The following is a 9857-nucleotide window of genomic DNA, read 5'->3' as shown; positions in this document are numbered from 1 at the left end:
TAAAGCATTTTAATGGCAATTAAATGAATCCAATATTTTATGTCCATTAAAGTAAAATTAAGGAACATTATTTGCTTTAAAATTAAAGACATTGAAATTATACAAAGTATCCATTCAAATTGCTAATTTTGACCTAAAAAGTGAAATAGATCATTAAATTTGGGATTTTGAAAATCAAGATGATTTTGTAGGCATAAATATTCAAAAAGAAGTTCTAATGCCAATTTAAGAAAACACTGAGAGAATTTCAAAATGTATATGACTTCCTCACCAACTACAGATTAGCTTTCCTGTTGCTGTTTCTATCCCATCTGTGAACAATGTGAGGAAATACAGCTGCTACCAAATTAAATACTTTTCTTCCTGATTTGCATCTTTATTTCACCAGAGAAATGATAAAGAAATTAAAAAAAAAACAAAACTAAAGCAGATGTCATTGAAAATGACCAGTTTATACAACCCAAGTTAGTAGTTTGTAAAATCAGTTTAAAAAATCGGAGTAGTATATCCTTCTTTGAATCGCTAAATGAATCACTGATCACTAAATGAATATATATCAAAAATATAAATAAATATAAAAATATTATATATGTATAAAATTTATATGCACACACACACACATACCCCAAAGAACAATTTTCTTCCAAATGTGTGAGTGTGTGTATATGTGTGTGGTGTCTACTAAAGTGGAACTATAAAGATGTCAAAGAGATGCAGACTATGCTCTCCAAAAATTAGTAGATAAAACAAACTGATAAAATAAAGTCAGTGGTTGATTTTCCTGCTTCTAATCTTTTACCTACACACCTTTCATGCTAATAGGAATTCTAATTAAAACAGATCTGCTCATCTCTTTCTCAAAGAGCATTATACAAAAGCCTACTGAAATGAGGTGCCAATGTATTGTGTCATTTCACACCACTTCACCATATTACTTACCCATAATATCTTCTCATTTTTTACTTATGCCATTCTTTGTGCTCCAATGCTCTTTTCCCATTGTTTCCTTTCAAGCCACTCATCATTCAAAAGGTCAACCCAAATGCCACATTTGTGTACATTCCTTTAATTTCTTACATCTTATCAAAATTCATTTTTCCTCTAATATTCACAACCTAGTTTTGTTTATTCCTTAGAACATTTAGATAATTTATCTCATGTTATTGTTAATTCTGATAATCTACTCTACATAGTAAAAATAAGTCTAAATTTCTTTAAAATATCTGTGTCCCTGTATCACATATAATTACTCATACAAAGGTACTCAATACATATTTAATGCATCAAATATATGTATTCATAAGGAGCTACTGTTACCTGTATAAACATGATTTATTTAATAGCAGAAGTAGAAGCTAATAAATTGATGATGGGAGAAATATTACTAAATTTACCTTAACTAAATTTAGAAAGTAGGACATGTACAAACAACCTTTGCATCCAGGAATATTTTTTAATAATGTGTTTTATCTTAAGAATTTTTCCTTAATTCTTTCCTTTCCTAATTTCAGACTATTACAAATTTTATTGCCAATTTGATTTTTCTAACAAGAAAAATAAGCAATATAAATTTTAAAACTCCTTGATATTCTTTTCATGATTTTCAACTTGGTGCTTTTAATATTTTATTGAATGGTCAATTTCTAAGTGTAAAATTTCTAAAAAACTAATATGATTTTGATCTATAGAATGTGCCAAATATCTAGTCAAAAAAAGTATTATCCCAATGAGGTAGAAAGCTTTTCATTCTAAATACTTATTTAAATTGTGCTCTCATTTCTGAAGCAACTAACTTTGGAATACTTTCTTTGAAAATGGAAGTGAAGCCTCTGTCATATTTTCTTGTTAAAGCTTTAATAGTGAGTAATTTTTATCCATAAGATTACATTTTATTAAAAATATTCAATGGAAATTACATGAATCCAAAGTCTAGAGACTAAGTTAGCGTTCCAGGTAAGTAACATGGCTATTAATCCAAACAGATGTTTCTAAAAAGTACTGGCAGAGATTCTTATAAGACTTTTTACCTTGGCTTGGAGTATAATTTTAAAAACAAGTTCCGAAATGTTTGAAATAATGGTATCTTTTTTGAGATAAATGCATAGATTTGAAAGACAATGGAATATCCTATATGCTTTGTCATATAAAACATTTCTGGAATGCTTTTCACAGCATGCACATTAAACTTGCTTGCATATTTGTTTCTCCAACTCATTAGTACACTCAATATTATGTTTGATACACAGTGATATGTAAAACACTCTGGAAAATGATTTTTGGAAAGCTTTTCTAGGAAAATAAGGAAAAAAGAATACTTCTTTCCTTTGAGTTACTTTCAATGGTAATGATACTTCTAGAATTGCTAAGCATATCTAGTTTTAGTATTCTACAACTGGTAATATAGCTTCGTAAAACACCAGTTAGTAATGCTTCAGGTTTAGGTTGCATTTCTGTTTTGAGATAAATATCTGAAAAAAATGACTGGGGGGTCCAACGGTTAAAGATATTAATGATTAAAAAAACTTCCTGTGAACGTTTTCCTTGTATATTAAAAAGAATATTTAAAAATGTTTTATGATTTTATTAACATATACTAGTCTTCATAATAAAGCAAATAATAAACATAACACATTTATAAATTTCTTAATTTTATTTCAGAAAAATGGTCTTCAAATTTAAAAACAATATATATAATTTCAAACATTGTAAAATAAGAGTATTTTCACTATACCAAAAGTAAGTTAGATACCCAGTTAATGTAAATGTCCATATGCTTGACAAACACTGCACTCAAAAAAATCGTCTATCATTTATTCCTCCCCACCTGGCCACTTTTCAAAAGATGTAAACTGCAACTTGATTCTTGTATTTGAAACTGTGTACTTCACTCATCATTCTTATTAGTTTTTCTAACTGAGCTTCATTAGTTTTTTGGAGGGTGGGTAGTGGCTAATAGGATATATTATAATTTTTTTTCTTTCTAGCTTTTACAAAATGTTACTTTTCCAGTAAAATATTTTTAAAAAGGTGAGTTTGCATGAATACAAATTTTACATGAAATGATTATTTACCTGAAATAAAGTTTTTCATGAAATAAATTTTATATGAAATGAATTTATATGGAGATAATTTGAGAACCCCTTATTGAAATGACAGGACTGTAAGAAGATTGCATTATTTTAGTTATAGCATACTCAATTCTGGTTCATTGTTACTTAAGTGAATTGAGATGATATTTAAACCTTGAACTCTGGAAAAATATTTAAGATGAAACTTACTTCCTCCATTTTCCCTATTAAAGATATAGAATTAACTTTCCTACATTTTGATTCAAGCGTTGAGTATTATCCAGGTTTATAATAGTTAAGAGCATTCAGCCATTTAACAAAATATTGTCATAAATAAACAACATGCAATACATTATACCAAGGATTACATAGGACATTAAATGGAAACCATATGGTTGCTACTCTCAAAGAACATAAGTTCCAATAAAGTGTACCAGTCACCGAAGCACTGAAATTACTTGTAAGTTTAGCAATAGCTACAGTGTGGGGGAGAACATGGGAGGTAGAAAAGAGCTGTGGTATGGAGATCAGAAAATATCTCAAGAAGAAAAGAGTGGCATCAAAGAGAGGATCAGATTTCCAAAGGTAGAGAAAGAGATGGATGGAAATTTTGACTGAACTGCATAAAATATTAGACATTTATCTATATATAAATTTATAGCTAAGGGTTAGAGTTTGAAATGTAACACACAAATAATAATACTTTAGCCCTTCCTTCCTTCCTCCTAGCTTGATACATGATGTCAGCTGTAATTGTTTCTCTTGATCTCTATAAACTTGTAAATTATAGAAATTATAGAAAATTTGATTTGGCAATTAGAAATAAAAGTTAAGAAGAGAATGAAATAATCTTATGCCCAAATTTACTTAACTTCCTAGAGCTTATGTTTGAGACGTAGGATGAAGGTAATGGATTAAATATAAAATGTAAAATGTAAAAGAGTTGTTTCACTACAAGCCTCTAGGAGAGTTGCAAGATTTAGCAACAATCATGCTGGCAGTTTCAGTAGAAGTTAAGCAGGAAAGTCTGGACACCAAATTCCACAATTCAGGTGTAAGAAGTTAACAACCTTGTCATAAAATAAACAAGCAGAATCAGTTATTTATTGATCCATTTAACTCATTTATTTAACATTTTTTATTTAACATTTTTTGAAATGAGCCCTATATGCATTAGGAACTGTGTGCCAAGTATAGGAAATACTCTAGTCAAGAAGACAGAGACTCCTGTTACTGTCAGGAACACTTAAGAATTCAGTGGCAGAAATGACATTTTACAATAAATTACGATAGGATGATGAGAGGTAAGAGAGTGGAGAGACTATGACACTGTAGAGCAAGAAAAGCTCACCTTGGATTGGAAAGTTTTCTGTAGTTGTGAAGCATAAACTGACACCTTCAGGATGAGGTGCATTTTGCCAGGCAGTGAGAAAGGGGATGCACATTGGGCATAGCTCACCCACAAAGGGGGAAACGCATGTGTATATCCATAGAGATGGATTATAGAGGATGAAGGGAAAATGTTTAGAAGGGATCTGTGGAGGCTTCCAGAGATGAGATCCTGTATTCCTTTATACATAAAGCAAAGGAATCACCAAAGGGCTTTAAGTATTGGACCAAAATAATTTGCTGTTAATTTTTTAAAACTTGAAAACCTTTAATAAAGAAGTTTAAGGACTTGGAAGGGCTTGGATTCTCGGGCCACAATCCTCAAGCTGGGGCTATAAGTTCCAAGCTCTGGTTAAGGTTATAGGAATGCAGACAAAGCTAAGAAATTCCTTGTATTTTAAAGGTTCTTCATGGGGCGCCTGGGTGGCTCAGCCACTTGGGCGTCTACCTTTGGCTCAGGTCTTGATCCCAGCATCCTGGGATCGGGTCCCGCATCGGGCTCCCTGTTCAGTGGGGGAGCCTGCTTCTCCCTCTCCCCTCTCTCTCTCTTGCTATCTCTCTCTCAAGTAAATAAAATTCTTAAAAAAAAAAAAAGAATTAAAGTCTCTTCTTCCTTTTGTTGAAGATAAATGGAGACAATTTTGTGCTCAGGTCTGAGGCAGGATAAGGAAACACTGAAGCAGGAAGGAAGAGAAGGGTCCAGATTCATTCTCACTTTTCTTGCTTTTATTTTATTTTATTTTTCTTTATTATGTTATGTTAGTCACCATACAGTTCACTTTTCTTGCTTTTAAACATCCTAGTAGGGCTCAAAGACAGCTATGGCAGAACAGGTATGAATATGTATTATAAAGATGCTCTCTCTCCAGAATCTAGAAAGTAGGGTCTAGATGAGGAACAGGAAACTCATCATTAGTGGAAGGAGCTCAGGAAATAATAATACTTTGGTCCTTCCTTCCTTCCTCCTAGCTTGATACATGATGTCAGCTGTAATTGTTTCTCTAGATCTCACTGGAGACTAGCTAAGTTCTATTTAGGCAGTCTTTGGTGAGGAAAGGGAGTGGGGCTGGATGCCATCACTTAAGGTCAGAGAAGCATCTGAGCAGTCTACACTCCTGGGGCCTCTGCTAGCTATGCTTTAAAAGCATCCTCCTAGTCTGCTGTATCTTGTTCTGCCTTTAGGAGTTCCAACATGGGCAGAGAGAATTGGGTTAAGAAGTGTGAACCTGCCGGAATCATTGTGGTTTATATCTGCATTCATAAAGAAGAGGGAAGATGTATTTAAAAAAAATAATCATTGGATGTATTATAGGAAATAAATGGCTTGAGAAGAAAAAAAAAACTGTATCCAAGAAAATAATTTAAGAAACAATTTTAAATAGTGTATGCAGAACTCGATGTTTATTACCTGGACTAGACTAACGTCAAAGGAACAGGCTGCATCTTTTTGGGTACATGATATACCAAAGATAACCTTGTTAATGGACTACACGGAGATCATGGATTTATACTAGTATCTACTCAAAGTTATTGTATTAATGTATCTTTTGAGTCAGCAGCAGCAATAGTAGTAGAATCTTTAGAAAACTGCAACAGAATTGTGTAGGTTTCAAGATCCATCAGCATCAGGATACCATTAACAGAGATCTGAAGCAGCAAAAGAGGTAAATAGGAAAGCAAGTGGCATCTAGAGCAAGCATTGATGGTAAATAAGGGAGAAAACTTCTTGTGTTTCAGAGAGCCAATAGGGACACATTTGATATGAACAGGGATACTTCCCAGTACCACATAGTTTATTTTTATATAAACTTTTGTGTAGGGATCCAGAAATGTATCCTCTGGAATCTGGTGGACTAGATTTCAAATGTTTGAACTTTAGGATAGCAAGTCAAAATGAATTTCTGATCATCAGTATAATCTCTTGATCAGCATACTTGGTGTTAACTGAAGGTGGCTATGTGTGAGGTTCTGTAATATTGATTTCTTGATCTAATGTCTTCTTCCAAATGCTAATAAAAATAGAGTATTCATGGAGAACGTTTGCAGATTAACTAGGACTGGCTGTGGATGCCTACCATCTGGTGCTACAAAGCATGGATGGATTAGTTATAACAGCAGAGAGAATGAAATGCTTTACACAATCAGATGGTAAAATAGCAATTATGATCTGTGCACATAATCGAAGTACAGTGTGGGGTAGACAGAATTCTGGCAGCCAGAAACCAAAGAAAGAGCTAGAGTAATTCTACCTTTGGAATGCTTCCAAATTAATATTGTTGGTACATTACAATGTCCAACTGGGAACAGCATGTACTATATTCCATGGAAAGTTAGAATTTAGAGATGTGGTTGTTCCTTTTATTTTCAACTAACTGTGGGATTTGCTGGCACAGGAAATATTACACTAGGATTTTTAAAAGTAAAATCATAAAATAAATTTATTATTCTATGCCTGCAAACCTAAGACAGCATAACTTAATAGGAGATGTAAAAACAGAAATATAAACTGAAGATCAATGGATGGATTTAAGATACCTAACAATTTTGGGAAGTTAGCATTTTATGGCATACTCAAAAGGAAGAAACAAAATCATTATTGAGGGAGTAAAAAGCAAGACGTCTTTTATATTTCTAAGGGAAGTATACATAGAAAAATATTTAAGCCAATCAATGAAGACTGAAGAGATTCCTAAGAAAATGAAGATAAAATTTATCTAAACCCACACATAACACACACACACACACACTCAGAAAAGATCATTTTACAGATGAAGGTACATATAGTGATTAAATTTCTTTTAGTCTCTAAATATATATGTCAATAAATTATCCATATATTGTACTTTATAAGTCAGACACATCCATAAAATTAATAAGAAGTATAAATTTATAAAGATACTAAACCAAAAAATACAAAGTCGTTAAAGATGTATGTCAGACACAGAAAATGAAAGAGAAAAAATTGACCATGAGAATATTTGAGTGAATTAGTTATAACCCTAGGAAACAGAAACAATGAATAATTGGCTATGAAATGTGGTCAATGAAAGGTACTTGTGATCACAGGCACAAGAAAAAATTAGCTATTCTTTCTGATAGCAGCTTCAAATAACCAAGTCACTTCAAATAACAAGATTTATAATGAATAAAGAAAAAAGAAAAAATGGCTTTATGTTTCACTATTAAAAGAATGTAAGAATTAGCTACATCAATTTGTTAAGCAACATCTTAAGGGGATTATCTTAAGGGAAACACACAATTAAATAAATTCAAGTAGTTAAGATAGTTGAACTTGTATCCAAGAGCTATGTACATTCTCCTAATAATTTGAAAAATGTTCAGAATTTAAAATGCCTTTTTTTTTTTTTTTTTTTACTTTTAAAGAACTAAGATGTTTAAGGTGTCAGGGAACAGGTTTAGACAGTTGGTCCTGAAGAGCTGGAACAAAGAACCCTTGAAGCATTTCATATCTACAGTGCATAAAAGGGAGTGGGACATAGATGCTGAAGTCATAGTGGAGTTAATATTTAAAACAGTTCCTTACAAATAGAAGTGACTTAGGTAAAATTTGGAATATAGAAACAAGCATGAATATAGAGGGAACTGTGTTCCAGGGCTAGGAAGACAAGATATAGAAGAAACAGGGAAGCAAAAGAGATGAATGAAGCAGAAAGCAGTCTGGAAGATTTCCAGTGATGATGGTCAGTATCCATCATGGGATAATCATGACCCTACCAGATTTGCAGAGGACCCCAGTCTGTTTATTGGGTCATGATCATATAGACCTTACCACTTATAAAAATGACCTTTCCCAGTTGGACAGACCTGTGCCTTACCTTTTAATATACTCTGTTTACTGCAGTGGTTTTCTAAATATTTTTTTTAGGAGTGGAAACTTCCCCTTTAATATCTACCCCATCACACACATTCCTTTTTTTACTTGAAACCCAGGAACTGAATTACCCTAGTTGAAGGGTGGGAAGTAATCTCCTTTACTTAAAGTTAACTGATGGTAAATGTTAATCACATCTACAAAATGCTTTCACAACAACATCTATACTAGTGTTTGACTAGATAATGGACACCATAATCTAGCCAGTGTGACCTCCCATTATAGAGGGACTTCTTTTATCTTTTGTCTTAGTACCTTCTTGATGTATTGATACACTTTGTTGAGAAGATCCAGCAAATTACAACAGTACAGTTAAAAGACTTAAGTCTAGAACATCTAAGGCAGACATGGAAACATGTAACATGTGCCAGAGAAGTTAGGGTAACTGTATATGAGAATATGTACTTATCCATCTGTTATATGCTGAACAATTAAAGCCATAAATGCTCTGTCTCAAGAAAATGGCTCCTTAAGGGGGCCACAGAAATTGACCTCCACCCCCTTCAGAAATTATTTGAGTAAGATATTTTCAGCCAGCTAGTCACAGGTAGAGGTAGATAAGACAGACTAAATGTCATAAGCTACATGGAGATGTCTAAACACATCAGCACTGAATAAAATCAAAGACTTATCTGTAGAATAGTGATCATGAGTAGAGGAGTAAGGAGAAAGAATTTCTGTCATAGTTCCAATAGCTTCTGATCTTGGTCAGATAAGTACATACCCAAATACTATGATGGCAACATAATTCCCTGTATCAATATTTGATTCAAATTAATGTCTGCTCTGCCGTAATAACTTTATAGAACTAAAGAATTTGTCATAAAAAATGGGACATTTCACATCCTGTCTTGACACTGCAACCACTAATGCCTTGTTCATCAAAGATACCTTTTTATTGTGGCTATTGGGGGTTATTTGAATTTGTTACACAGATTTGTCAAGATAACATTACATTCCCTGATGCTTTGAGATGTCTATGTTTTGCCTTTGTAAAGAGGACAACTTAATTCACATTTTTAAAGAACATTCTAGATACTGCATCACACTTAGAAGCATTAAGTGGCACCCAGTGAAGCCAGCTTGATTTTTCCCTTTGTGCATAGATTTTTGTGATGATTCTACATTAATCTGGGTCAAGCCCTGCATTTTGATGTACATAGGTACTATGGAAGTTTGTTTCTAATTGTTACAACCATTGTATAATTATTGCTATATACTAAAGAATCCCCAGGTAAAGGGCAGACAACCTATAATTTTGATTCAAGTTTGTAATTTTAAACACTTTTTCGCCAATCTGTGAGATGCACTGGAATATTTTTCACCTCGTTTTTAGCATTTATGAGATTGCAGTGGTTTACTCTAATACCATTATAGCAAAGGCTCTTAGTATTATTATCTGGTGTTTCCTGCTTTCTTGTCTTCATTCAACTTATTTTTGTCACTTTCATCTGTCAGAAGCATGCGCCATAGATATTGAAAATAAGTTGTCTTTGTCTGTTTCACTC

This window comes from Mirounga leonina, unplaced genomic scaffold (assembly GCF_011800145.1).
Source record: "Mirounga leonina isolate KUSES-001 unplaced genomic scaffold, KU_Mleo_1.0 Mir_127, whole genome shotgun sequence".
Classification (NCBI taxonomy): domain Eukaryota; kingdom Metazoa; phylum Chordata; class Mammalia; order Carnivora; family Phocidae; genus Mirounga; species Mirounga leonina.
This window is presented reverse-complemented; position numbering follows the sequence as displayed.